Source organism: Ranitomeya imitator, chromosome 9, assembly GCF_032444005.1.
Source record: "Ranitomeya imitator isolate aRanImi1 chromosome 9, aRanImi1.pri, whole genome shotgun sequence".
NCBI lineage: Eukaryota > Metazoa > Chordata > Amphibia > Anura > Dendrobatidae > Ranitomeya > Ranitomeya imitator.
This window is the reverse complement of record NC_091290.1, coordinates 74881768-74894747: the sequence shown is the minus strand read 5'-3', so window position 1 is coordinate 74894747 and position 12980 is coordinate 74881768. Positions and strand designations below refer to the sequence as shown.

At 36.8% G+C, this 12980-nt stretch overlaps 14 non-coding genes across 14 annotated transcripts; all 14 read right to left on the bottom strand.

Moving 5' to 3' along the window:
• Positions 1-849: 849 nt before the first annotated feature.
• Positions 850-921, bottom strand: TRNAQ-UUG (transfer RNA glutamine (anticodon UUG)). The gene has a single exon. It is a non-coding gene; the product is annotated as a tRNA-Gln (tRNA).
• A 662-nt stretch (positions 922-1583) lies between these two features.
• TRNAS-AGA (transfer RNA serine (anticodon AGA)) lies at positions 1584-1665 on the bottom strand. The gene has a single exon. It is a non-coding gene; the product is annotated as a tRNA-Ser (tRNA).
• A 957-nt stretch (positions 1666-2622) lies between these two features.
• TRNAQ-UUG (transfer RNA glutamine (anticodon UUG)) lies at positions 2623-2694 on the bottom strand. Its single transcript has one exon. It is a non-coding gene; the product is annotated as a tRNA-Gln (tRNA).
• A 655-nt stretch (positions 2695-3349) lies between these two features.
• On the bottom strand, positions 3350-3431 carry TRNAS-AGA (transfer RNA serine (anticodon AGA)). Its single transcript has one exon. It is a non-coding gene; the product is annotated as a tRNA-Ser (tRNA).
• A 959-nt stretch (positions 3432-4390) lies between these two features.
• On the bottom strand, positions 4391-4462 carry TRNAQ-CUG (transfer RNA glutamine (anticodon CUG)). Its single transcript has one exon. It is a non-coding gene; the product is annotated as a tRNA-Gln (tRNA).
• A 660-nt stretch (positions 4463-5122) lies between these two features.
• On the bottom strand, positions 5123-5204 carry TRNAS-AGA (transfer RNA serine (anticodon AGA)). Its single transcript has one exon. It is a non-coding gene; the product is annotated as a tRNA-Ser (tRNA).
• A 958-nt stretch (positions 5205-6162) lies between these two features.
• Positions 6163-6234, bottom strand: TRNAQ-CUG (transfer RNA glutamine (anticodon CUG)). Its single transcript has one exon. It is a non-coding gene; the product is annotated as a tRNA-Gln (tRNA).
• Positions 6235-6895: 661 nt separating this feature from the next.
• Positions 6896-6977, bottom strand: TRNAS-AGA (transfer RNA serine (anticodon AGA)). The gene has a single exon. It is a non-coding gene; the product is annotated as a tRNA-Ser (tRNA).
• Positions 6978-7934: 957 nt separating this feature from the next.
• TRNAQ-UUG (transfer RNA glutamine (anticodon UUG)) lies at positions 7935-8006 on the bottom strand. Its single transcript has one exon. It is a non-coding gene; the product is annotated as a tRNA-Gln (tRNA).
• Positions 8007-8660: 654 nt separating this feature from the next.
• On the bottom strand, positions 8661-8742 carry TRNAS-AGA (transfer RNA serine (anticodon AGA)). Its single transcript has one exon. It is a non-coding gene; the product is annotated as a tRNA-Ser (tRNA).
• Positions 8743-9700: 958 nt separating this feature from the next.
• Positions 9701-9772, bottom strand: TRNAQ-UUG (transfer RNA glutamine (anticodon UUG)). The gene has a single exon. It is a non-coding gene; the product is annotated as a tRNA-Gln (tRNA).
• A 662-nt stretch (positions 9773-10434) lies between these two features.
• On the bottom strand, positions 10435-10516 carry TRNAS-AGA (transfer RNA serine (anticodon AGA)). Its single transcript has one exon. It is a non-coding gene; the product is annotated as a tRNA-Ser (tRNA).
• A 959-nt stretch (positions 10517-11475) lies between these two features.
• Positions 11476-11547, bottom strand: TRNAQ-CUG (transfer RNA glutamine (anticodon CUG)). Its single transcript has one exon. It is a non-coding gene; the product is annotated as a tRNA-Gln (tRNA).
• A 661-nt stretch (positions 11548-12208) lies between these two features.
• TRNAS-AGA (transfer RNA serine (anticodon AGA)) lies at positions 12209-12290 on the bottom strand. The gene has a single exon. It is a non-coding gene; the product is annotated as a tRNA-Ser (tRNA).
• Positions 12291-12980: the final 690 nt, after the last annotated feature.

Here is a 12980-nt window from a genome sequence, read left to right as displayed (position 1 = left end):
GTACCAGTAAAATATAAAAATCTGATTTAAAGTCATCATCAATGGGAATCATGTACAGTTTAAGACTTTTACCTCTTTATAAGGCGGATTTTCAGTGGATCCACTCCAAAATCATCCTGAAAATTACTCTGAAAATGCTGAAAACACTGAAAAAATTAGTTTCCACATAAAAAAGACTTGCGGTTCATATGATCAGGCTTTTGGGTGTCTTTTAACCACATCAAGTTTCCAAAAATGCCAAGCGGTTAACTAAAATAAGCATATCATTCTTCAGGTGTTTTTCATTTCGAATAGCTCCATACTTATAATACAATTTAATGGCAAGGTTAGAAAAACTCCTTCAAGGTTCCTGAGTGACTTTTAGTGCGTTTTGTGAGCTACAAAGAAGCGCCACAAAAATAGACTCAAAAGATTCCCAAAATAATTTTATAAAAATACCACCAAAAATGTTTGCAAACTGCTTTAGGAAATTCTGAAAAACAAAAGAAAAGATGATTCAGGAAGAAAACGCCAACAATTCCTGAAGCCATTTCAGCTTAAAATCCTTGTCAGTTTAATACACCTGGAAAAAGTGTTATGTGAACATTGACATAAATCATAGGATATGGTTGCTTTGTGTGACACAATTCGTAAGAGTGTTGTATCTTAAAGTCAATTTTAAGTTTCGATAATCCTGGTTCATAGGTGGATTTGGCCATACAACTCAAAGTGATCACTCCATGGATGTTTGGAACATTCAAATCTTTTTTTGGCATGTTGATTTTAACTTTCTCTTTTTATGTTAAAACTTGGGCACAGGAGAACTCAGTGTAAGCAGAAAAACTGAAACATATGTACAAAGAGCTGCCCAGGTTCCACTGAGATTTAAACTCAGATCGCTGGATTCAAAGTCCAGAGTGCTAACCATTACACCATGGAACCACATGAAAAAACACCTGGCTGCAGTTTTTGTGCTAAAAAGCACATTTGAACTCATAAATGAAGGTGAATACAGGCTCTAAAGCTGTAGTGCAAATCTACAATTAATACACAATGGTAAATTAATATCTCCCAAACTTTTATTCCACAAGTGTGCCAAGGGTTCCATGATATCTCAACAAGGACATTTTTAAATGTTGATGAAAAGTGGCTAGTAAATAGAGTGCTGGATCTGTTACTTGGAAACAGGGTAAGAAAAAAAATAATTGCAAAATTTATACTGTTAGAAAGCTGTTCATCCAGAAGTGGTTAAAAAATTTTCATTGAGTGGTAAAAAGTTTCTTCCAAGAGATAATTCAAGGTTGTTGCAAAACAAAGTGCATGTCCCAGTACATCTGCCACAGCAGTGGTCTGTGACTGCTAAACAAAAGAGGGAGAAGCATCACTTACCTGGTGGCACTCATGGCGCTTTTTTTAATTAGTGGCTTGATGCACGTGGGATGCAGCGTCAAATCGGCTTATAGAAAATACATCCAAAAATCAAAGTCAGTCTTGTTCTAGAAACCCTGTCTAAAGTTTGCATATCACCTTCATGTGTGATAAACCAGGACACACGCAAATTTATCTTCTCAGGTAATCAGACAAAAAAATTATAGGAACATATTCGTAGTCGGCAGGATTTGAACCTGCGCGGGGAAACCCCAATGGATTTCTAGTCCATCGCCTTAACCACTCGGCCACGACTACTCAGACATTCACCATTGATGAGTTTCACACACCTTTTCTTATAGCACCATGATCAAGAGCAGTGATTATCCCTTTGGAAAACATCTCAGAAAATAGAAACAAAATTCCAGGTACCAGTAAAATATAAAAATCTGATTTAAAGTCATCATCAATGGGAATCATGTACAGTTTAAGACTTTTACCTCATTATAAGGCAGATTTTCAGTGGGTCCACTCCAAAATCATCCTGAAAATTACTCTGAAAATGCTGAAAACACTGAACAAATTAATTTCCACGTAAAAAAGACTTGCTGTTCATATGATCAGGCTTTTGGGTGTCTTTTAACCACATCAAGTTTCCAAAAATGCCAAGCGGTTAACTAAAATAAGCATATCATTCTTCAGGTGTTTTTCATTTCGAATAGCTCCATACTTATAATACAATTTAATGGCAAGGTTAGAAAAACTCCTTCAAGGTTCCTGAGTGACTTTTAGTGCGTTTTGTGAGCTACAAAGAAGCGCCACAAAAATAGACTCAAAAGGTTCCCAAAATAATTTTATAAAAATACCACCAAAAATGTTTGCAAACTGCTTTAGGAAATTCTGAAAAACAAAAGAAAAGATGATTCAGGAAGAAAACGCCAACAATTCCTGAAGCCATTCCAGCTGAAAATCCTTGTCAGTTTAATACACCTGGAAAAAGTGTTATGTTTACATTGACATAAATCATAGGGTATGGTTGCTTTGTATGACACAATTCGTAAGAGTGTTGTATCTTAAAGTCAATTTTAAGTTTCGGTAATCCTGCTTCATAGGTGGATTTGGCCATACAACTCAAAGTGATCGCTCCATGGATGTTTGGAACATTCAAATCTTTTTTTGGCATGTTGATTTTAACTCTCTTTTTATGTTAAAACTTGGGCACAGGAGAACTCAGTGTAAGCGGAAAAACTGAAACATATGTACAAAGAGCTGCCCAGGTTCCACTGAGATTTGAACTCAGATCGCTGGATTCAAAGTCCAGAGTGCTAACCATTACACCATGGAACCACTCAAAAAAAAATACATGGCTGCAGTTTTTGTGCTAAAAAGCACATTTGAACTCATGAATGAAGGTGAATACAGGCTCTAAAGCTGTAGTGCAAATCTACAATTAATACACAATGGTAAATTAATATCTCCTTAACTTTTATTCCACAAGTGTGCCAAGGGTTGCATGATATCTCAACAAGGACAGTTTTAAATGTGGATGAAAAGTGGCTAGTAAATAGAGTGCTGGATCTGTTACTTGGAAACAGGGTAAGAAAAAAATAATTGCAAAACTTATACTGTTAGAAAGCTGTTCATCCAGAAGTGGCTAAAAATGTTTCATTGTGTGGTAAAAAGTTTCTTCCAAGAGATAATTCAAGGTTGTTGCAAATCAAAGTGCATGTCCCAGTACATCTGCCACAGCAGTGGTCTGTGACTGCTAGACAAAAGAGGGAGAAGCACCACTTACCTGGTGGCACTCATGGCGCTTCTTTTAATTAGTGGCTTGACGCACGTGGGATGCAGCGTCAGATCGGCTTATAGAAAATACATCCAAAAATCAAGTCAGTCTGGTTCTAGAAACCCTGTCTAAAGTTTGCATATCACCTTCATGTGTGAAGGACACACGCAAATTTATCTTCTCAGGTAATCAGACAAAAAATTATAGGAACATATTCGTAGTCGGCAGGATTTGAACCTGCGCGGGGAAACCCCAATGGATTTCTAGTCCATCGCCTTAACCACTCGGCCACGACTACTCAGACATTGACCATTGATGAGTTTCACACACCTTTTCTTATAGCACCATGATCAAGAGCAGTGATTATCATATTGGAAAACATCTCAGAAAATAGAAACAAAATTCCAGGTACCAGTAAAATATAAAAATCTGATTTAAAGTCATCATCAATGGGAATCATGTACAGTTTAAGACTTTTACCTCTTTACAAGGCGGATTTTCAGTGGGTCCACTCCAAAATCATCCTGAAAATTACTCTGAAAATGCTGAAAACACTGAACAAATTAGTTTCCACGTAAAAAAGACTTGCTGTTCATATGATCAGGCTTTTGGGTGTCTTTTAACCACATCAAGTTTCCAAAAATGCCAAGCGGTTAACTAAAATAAGCATATCATTCTTCAGGTGTTTTTCATTTCGAATAGCTCCATACTTATAATACAATTTAATGGCAAGGTTAGAAAAACTCCTTCAAGGTTCCTGAGTGACTTTTAGTGCGTTTTGTGAGCTACAAAGAAGCGCCACAAAAATAGACTCAAAAGATTCCCAAAATAATTTTATAAAAATACCACCAAAAATGTTTGCAAACTGCTTTAGGAAATTCTGAAAAACAAAAGAAAAGATGATTCAGGAAGAAAACGCCAACAATTCCTGAAGCCATTTCAGCTTAAAATCCTTGTCAGTTTAATACACCTGGAAAAAGTGTTATGTGAACATTGACATAAATCATAGGGTATGGTTGCTTTGTGTGACACAATTCGTAAGAGTGTTGTATCTTAAAGTCAATTTTAAGTTTCGATAATCCTGGTTCATAGGTGGATTTGGCCATACAACTCAAAGTGATCACTCCATGGATGTTTGGAACATTCAAATCTTTTTTTGGCATGTTGATTTTAACTTTCTCTTTTTATGTTAAAACTTGGGCACAGGAGAACTCAGTGTAAGCGGAAAAAATGAAGCATATGTACAAAGAGCTGCCCAGGTTCCACTGAGATTTGAACTCAGATCGCTGGATTCAGAGTCCAGAGTGCTAACCATTACACCATGGAACCACATGAAAAAACACCTGGCTGCAGTTTTTGTGCTAAAAAGCACATTTGAACTCATAAATGAAGGTGAATACAGGCTCTAAAGCTGTAGTGCAAATCTACAATTAATACACAATGGTAAATTAATATCTCCCAAACTTTTATTCCACAAGTGTGCCAAGGGTTCCATGATATCTCAACAAGGACATTTTTAAATGTTGATGAAAAGTGGCTAGTAAATAGAGTGCTGGATCTGTTACTTGGAAACAGGGTAAGAAAAAAAATAATTGCAAAATTTATACTGTTAGAAAGCTGTTCATCCAGAAGTGGCTAAAAAATTTTCATTGTGTGGTAAAAAGTTTCATCCAAGAGATAATTCAAGGTTGTTGCAAATCAAAGTGCATGTCCCAGTACATCTGCCACAGCAGTGGTTTGTGACTGCTAGACAAAAGAGGAAGAAGCACCACTTACCTGGTAGCACTCATGGCACTTCTTTTAATTAGTGGCTTGACGCAGGTGGGATGCAGCGTCAGATCGGCTTATAGAAAATACATCCAAAAATCAAGTCAGTCTGGTTCTAGAAACCCTGTCTAAAGTTTGCATATCACCTTCATGTGTGATAAACCAGGACACACGCAAATTTATCTTCTCAGGTAATCAGACAAAAAATTATAGGAACATATTCGTAGTCGGCAGGATTTGAACCTGCGCGGGGAAACCCCAATGGATTTCTAGTCCATCGCCTTAACCACTCGGCCACGACTACTCAGACATTGACCATTGATGAGTTTCACACACCTTTTCTTATAGCACCATGATCAAGAGCAGTGATTATCCCTTTGGAAAACATCTCAGAAAATAGAAACAAAATTCCAGGTACCAGTAAAATATAAAAATCTGATTTAAAGTCATCATCAATGGGAATCATGTACAGTTTAAGACTTTTACCTCTTTATAAGGCGGATTTTCAGTGGGTCCACTCCAAAATCATCCTGAAAATTACTCTGAAAATGCTGAAAACACTGAAAAAATTAGTTTCCACATAAAAAAGACTTGCGGTTCATATGATCAGGCTTTTGGGTGTCTTTTAACCACATCAAGTTTCCAAAAATGCCAAGCGGTTAACTAAAATAAGCATATCATTCTTCAGGTGTTTTTCATTTCGAATAGCTCCATACTTATAATACAATTTAATGGCAAGGTTAGAAAAACTCCTTCAAGGTTCCTGAGTGACTTTTAGTGCGTTTTGTGAGCTACAAAGAAGCGCCACAAAAATAGACTCAAAAGATTCCCAAAATAATTTTATAAAAATACCACCAAAAATGTTTGCAAACTGCTTTAGGAAATTCTGAAAAACAAAAGAAAAGATGATTCAGGAAGAAACGCCAACAATTCCTGAAGCCATTTCAGCTTAAAATCCTTGTCAGTTTAATACACCTGGAAAAAGTGTTATGTGAACATTGACATAAATCATAGGATATGGTTGCTTTGTGTGACACAATTCGTAAGAGTGTTGTATCTTAAAGTCAATTTTAAGTTTCGATAATCCTGCTTCATAGGTGGATTTGGCCATACAACTCAAAGTGATCACTCCATGGATGTTTGGAACATTCAAATCTTTTTTTGGCATGTTGATTTTAACTTTCTCTTTTTATGTTAAAATTCGGGCACAGGAGAACTCAGTGTAAGCGGAAAAAATGAAACATATGTACAAAGAGCTGCCCAGGTTCCACTGAGATTTGAACTCAGATCGCTGGATTCAGAGTCCAGAGTGCTAACCATTACACCATGGAACCACATAAAAAAACACCTGGCTGCAGTTTTTGTGCTAAAAAGCACATTTGAACTCATAAATGAAGGTGAATACAGGCTCTAAAGCTGTAGTGCAAATCTACAATTAATACACAATGGTAAGTTAATATCTCCCAAACTTTTATTCCACAAGTGTGCCAAGGGTTCCATGATATCTCAACAAGGACATTTTTAAATGTTGATGAAAAGTGGCTAGTAAATAGAGTGCTGGATCTGTTACTTGGAAACAGGGTAAGAAAAAAAATAATTGCAAAATTTATACTGTTAGAAAGCTGTTCATCCAGAAGTGGCTAAAAAATTTTCATTGTGTGGTAAAAAGTTTCTTCCAAGAGATAATTCAAGGTTGTTGCAAATCAAAGTGCATGTCCCAGTACATTTGCCACAGCAGTGGTCTGTGACTGCTAAACAAAAGAGGGAGAAGCATCACTTACCTGGTGGCACTTATGGCGCTTTTTTTAATTAGTGGCTTGATGCACGTGGGATGCAGCGTCAAATCGGCTTATAGAAAATACATCCAAAAATCAAAGTCAGTCTTGTTCTAGAAACCCTGTCTAAAGTTTGCATATCACCTTCATGTGTGATAAACCAGGACACACGCAAATTTATCTTCTCAGGTAATCAGACAAAAAATTATAGGAACATATTCGTAGTCGGCAGGATTTGAACCTGCGCGGGGAAGCCCCAATGGATTTCTAGTCCATCGCCTTAACCACTCGGCCACGACTCCTCAGACATTCACCATTGATGAGTTTCACACACCTTTTCTTATAGCACCATGATCAAGAGCAGTGATTATCCCTTTGGAAAACATCTCAGAAAATAGAAACAAAATTCCAGGTACCAGTAAAATATAAAAATCTGATTTAAAGTCATCATCAATGGGAATCATGTACAGTTTAAGACTTTTACCTCATTATAAGGCAGATTTTCAGTGGGTCCACTCCAAAATCATCCTGAAAATTACTCTGAAAATGCTGAAAACACTGAACAAATTAATTTCCACGTAAAAAAGACTTGCTGTTCATATGATCAGGCTTTTGGGTGTCTTTTAACCACATCAAGTTTCCAAAAATGCCAAGCGGTTAACTAAAATAAGCATATCATTCTTCAGGTGTTTTTCATTTCGAATAGCTCCATACTTATAATACAATTTAATGGCAAGGTTAGAAAAACTCCTTCAAGGTTCCTGAGTGACTTTTAGTGCGTTTTGTGAGCTACAAAGAAGCGCCACAAAAATAGACTCAAAAGGTTCCCAAAATAATTTTATAAAAATACCACCAAAAATGTTTGCAAACTGCTTTAGGAAATTCTGAAAAACAAAAGAAAAGATGATTCAGGAAGAAAACGCCAACAATTCCTGAAGCCATTCCAGCTGAAAATCCTTGTCAGTTTAATACACCTGGAAAAAGTGTTATGTTTACATTGACATAAATCATAGGGTATGGTTGCTTTGTATGACACAATTCGTAAGAGTGTTGTATCTTAAAGTCAATTTTAAGTTTCGGTAATCCTGCTTCATAGGTGGATTTGGCCATACAACTCAAAGTGATCGCTCCATGGATGTTTGGAACATTCAAATCTTTTTTTGGCATGTTGATTTTAACTCTCTTTTTATGTTAAAACTTGGGCACAGGAGAACTCAGTGTAAGTGGAAAAACTGAAACATATGTACAAAGAGCTGCCCAGGTTCCACTGAGATTTGAACTCAGATCGCTGGATTCAAAGTCCAGAGTGCTAACCATTACACCATGGAACCACTCAAAAAAAATACATGGCTGCAGTTTTTGTGCTAAAAAGCACATTTGAACTCATGAATGAAGGTGAATACAGGCTCTAAAGCTGTAGTGCAAATCTACAATTAATACACAATGGTAAATTAATATCTCCTTAACTTTTATTCCACAAGTGTGCCAAGGGTTGCATGATATCTCAACAAGGACAGTTTTAAATGTGGATGAAAAGTGGCTAGTAAATAGAGTGCTGGATCTGTTACTTGGAAACAGGGTAAGAAAAAAATAATTGCAAAACTTATACTGTTAGAAAGCTGTTCATCCAGAAGTGGCTAAAAATGTTTCATTGTGTGGTAAAAAGTTTCTTCCAAGAGATAATTCAAGGTTGTTGCAAATCAAAGTGCATGTCCCAGTACATCTGCCACAGCAGTGGTCTGTGACTGCTAGACAAAAGAGGGAGAAGCACCACTTACCTGGTGGCACTCATGGCGCTTCTTTTAATTAGTGGCTTGACGCACGTGGGATGCAGCGTCAGATCGGCTTATAGAAAATACATCCAAAAATCAAGTCAGTCTGGTTCTAGAAACCCTGTCTAAAGTTTGCATATCACCTTCATGTGTGAAGGACACACGCAAATTTATCTTCTCAGGTAATCAGACAAAAAATTATAGGAACATATTCGTACTCGGCAGGATTTGAACCTGCGCGGGGAAACCCCAATGGATTTCTAGTCCATCGCCTTAACCACTCGGCCACGACTACTCAGACATTGACCATTGATGAGTTTCACACACCTTTTCTTATAGCACCATGATCAAGAGCAGTGATTATCATATTGGAAAACATCTCAGAAAATAGAAACAAAATTCCAGGTACCAGTAAAATATAAAAATCTGATTTAAAGTCATCATCAATGGGAATCATGTACAGTTTAAGACTTTTACCTCTTTACAAGGCGGATTTTCAGTGGGTCCACTCCAAAATCATCCTGAAAATTACTCTGAAAATGCTGAAAACACTGAACAAATTAGTTTCCACGTAAAAAAGACTTGCTGTTCATATGATCAGGCTTTTGGGTGTCTTTTAACCACATCAAGTTTCCAAAAATGCCAAGCGGTTAACTAAAATAAGCATATCATTCTTCAGGTGTTTTTCATTTCGAATAGCTCCATACTTATAATACAATTTAATGGCAAGGTTAGAAAAACTCCTTCAAGGTTCCTGAGTGACGTTTAGTGCGTTTTGTGAGCTACAAACAAGCGCCACAAAAATAGACTCAAAAGGTTCCCAAAATAATTTTATAAAAATACCACCAAAAATGTTTGCAAACTGCTTTAGGAAATTCTGAAAAACAAAAGAAAAGATGATTCAGGAAGAAAACGCCAACAAATCCTGAAGCCATTTCAGCTTAAAATCCTTGTCAGTTTAATACACCTGCAAAAAGTGTTATGTGAACATTGACATAAATCATAGGGTATGGTTGCTTTGTGTGACACAATTCGTAAGAGTGTTGTATCTTAAAGTCAATTTTAAGTTTCGGTAATCCTGCTTCATAGGTGGATTTGGCCATACAACTCAAAGTGATCACTCCATGGATGTTTGGAACATTCAAATCTTTTTTTGGCATGTTGATTTTTAACTCTCTTTTTATGTTAAAACTTGGGCACAGGAGAACTCAGTGTAAGCGGAAAAACTGAAACATATGTACAAAGAGCTGCCCAGGTTCCACTGAGATTTGAACTCAGATCGCTGGATTCAAAGTCCAGAGTGCTAACCATTACACCATGGAACCACTCAAAAAAAATACATGGCTGCAGTTTTTGTGCTAAAAAGCACATTTGAACTCATGAATGAAGGTGAATACAGGCTCTAAAGCTGTAGTGCAAATCTACAATTAATACACAATGGTAAATTAATATCTCCTTAACTTTTATTCCACAAGTGTGCCAAGGGTTGCATGATATCTCAACAAGGACAGTTTTAAATGTGGATGAAAAGTGGCTAGTAAATAGAGTGCTGGATCTGTTACTTGGAAACAGGGTAAGAAAAAAAATAATTGCAAAATTTATACTGTTAGAAAGCTGTTCATCCAGAAGTGGCTAAAAATTTTTCATTGTGTGGTAAAAAGTTTCTTCCAAGAGATAATTCAAGGTTGTTGCAAATCAAAGTGCATGTCCCAGTACATCTGCCACAGCAGTGGTCTGTGACTGCTAAACAAAAGAGGGAGAAGCATCACTTACCTGGTGGCACTCATGGCGCTTTTTTTAATTAGTGGCTTGATGCACGTGGGATGCAGCGTCAAATCGGCTTATAGAAAATACATCCAGAAATCAAAGTCAGTCTTGTTCTAGAAACCCTGTCTAAAGTTTGCATATCACCTTCATGTGTGATAAACCAGGACACACGCAAATTTATCTTCTCAGGTAATCAGACAAAAAATTATAGGAACATATTCGTAGTCCGCAGGACTTGAACCTGCGCGGGGAAACCCCAATGGATTTCTAGTCCATCGCCTTAACCACTCGGCCACGACTACTCAGACATTGACCATTGTTGAGTTTCACACACCTTTTCTTATAGCATCATGATCAAGAGCAGTGATTATCCCTTTGGAAAACATCTCAGAAAATAGAAACAAAATTCCAGGTACCAGTAAAATATAAAAATCTGATTTAAAGTCATCATCAATGGGAATCATGTACAGTTTAAGACTTTTACCTCTTTATAAGGCAGATTTTCAGTGGGTCCACTCCAAAATCATCCTGAAAATTACTCTAAAAATGCTGAAAACACTGAACAAATTAGTTTCCACGTAAAAAAGACTTGCTGTTCATATGATCAGGCTTTTGGGTGTCTTTTAACCACATCAAGTTTCCAAAAATGCCAAGCGGTTAACTAAAATAAGCATATCATTCTTCAGGTGTTTTTCATTTCGAATAGCTCCATACTTATAATACAATTTAATGGCAAGGTTAGGAAAACTCCTTCAAGGTTCCTGAGTGACTTTTAGTGCGTTTTGTGAGCTACAAAGAAGCGCCACAAAAATAGACTCAAAAGATTCCCAAAATAATTTTATAAAAATACCACCAAAAATGTTTGCAAACTGCTTTAGGAAATTCTGAAAAACAAAAGAAAAGATGATTCAGGAAGAAAACGCCAACAATTCCTGAAGCCATTTCAGCTTAAAATCCTTGTCAGTTTAATACACCTGGAAAAAGTGTTATGTGAACATTGACATAAATCATAGGGTATGGTTGCTTTGTGTGACACAATTCGTAAGAGTGTTGTATCTTAAAGTCAATTTTAAGTTTCGATAATCCTGGTTCATAGGTGGATTTGGCCATACAACTCAAAGTGATCACTCCATGGATGTTTGGAACATTCAAATCTTTTTTTGGCATGTTGATTTTAACTTTCTCTTTTTATGTTAAAACTTGGGCACAGGAGAACTCAGTGTAAGCGGAAAAAATGAAGCATATGTACAAAGAGCTGCCCAGGTTCCACTGAGATTTGAACTCAGATCGCTGGATTCAGAGTCCAGAGTGCTAACCATTACACCATGGAACCACATGAAAAAACACCTGGCTGCAGTTTTTGTGCTAAAAAGCACATTTGAACTCATAAATGAAGGTGAATACAGGCTCTAAAGCTGTAGTGCAAATCTACAATTAATACACAATGGTAAATTAATATCTCCCAAACTTTTATTCCACAAGTGTGCCAAGGGTTCCATGATATCTCAACAAGGACATTTTTAAATGTTGATGAAAAGTGGCTAGTAAATAGAGTGCTGGATCTGTTACTTGGAAACAGGGTAAGAAAAAAAATAATTGCAAAATTTATACTGTTAGAAAGCTGTTCATCCAGAAGTGGCTAAAAAATTTTCATTGTGTGGTAAAAAGTTTCATCCAAGAGATAATTCAAGGTTGTTGCAAATCAAAGTGCATCTCCCAGTACATCTGCCACAGCAGTGGTTTGTGACTGCTAGACAAAAGAGGAAGAAGCACCACTTACCTGGTAGCACTCATGGCACTTCTTTTAATTAGTGGCTTGACGCAGGTGGGATGCAGCGTCAGATCGGCTTATAGAAAATACATCCAAAAATCAAGTCAGTCTGGTTCTAGAAACCCTGTCTAAAGTTTGCATATCACCTTCATGTGTGATAAACCAGGACACACGCAAATTTATCTTCTCAGGTAATCAGACAAAAAAATTATAGGAACATATTCGTAGTCGGCAGGATTTGAACCTGCGCGGGGAAACCCCAATGGATTTCTAGTCCATCGCCTTAACCACTCGGCCACGACTACTCAGACATTGACCATTGATGAGTTTCACACACCTTTTCTTATAGCACCATGATCAAGAGCAGTGATTATCATATTGGAAAACATCTCAGAAAATAGAAACAAAATTCCAGGTACCAGTAAAATATAAAAATCTGATTTAAAGTCATCATCAATGGGAATCATGTACAGTTTAAGACTTTTACCTCTTTACAAGGCGGATTTTCAGTGGGTCCACTCCAAAATCATCCTGAAAATTACTCTGAAAATGCTGAAAACACTGAACAAATTAGTTTCCACGTAAAAAAGACTTGCTGTTCATATGATCAGGCTTTTGGGTGTCTTTTAACCACATCAAGTTTCCAAAAATGCCAAGCGGTTAACTAAAATAAGCATATCATTCTTCAGGTGTTTTTCATTTCGAATAGCTCCATACTTATAATACAATTTAATGGCAAGGTTAGAAAAACTCCTTCAAGGTTCCTGAGTGACGTTTAGTGCGTTTTGTGAGCTACAAACAAGCGCCACAAAAATAGACTCAAAAGGTTCCCAAAATAATTTTATAAAAATACCACCAAAAATGTTTGCAAACTGCTTTAGGAAATTCTGAAAAACAAAAGAAAAGATGATTCAGGAAGAAAACGCCAACAAATCCTGAAGCCATTTCAGCTTAAAATCCTTGTCAGTTTAATACACCTGCAAAAAGTGTTATGT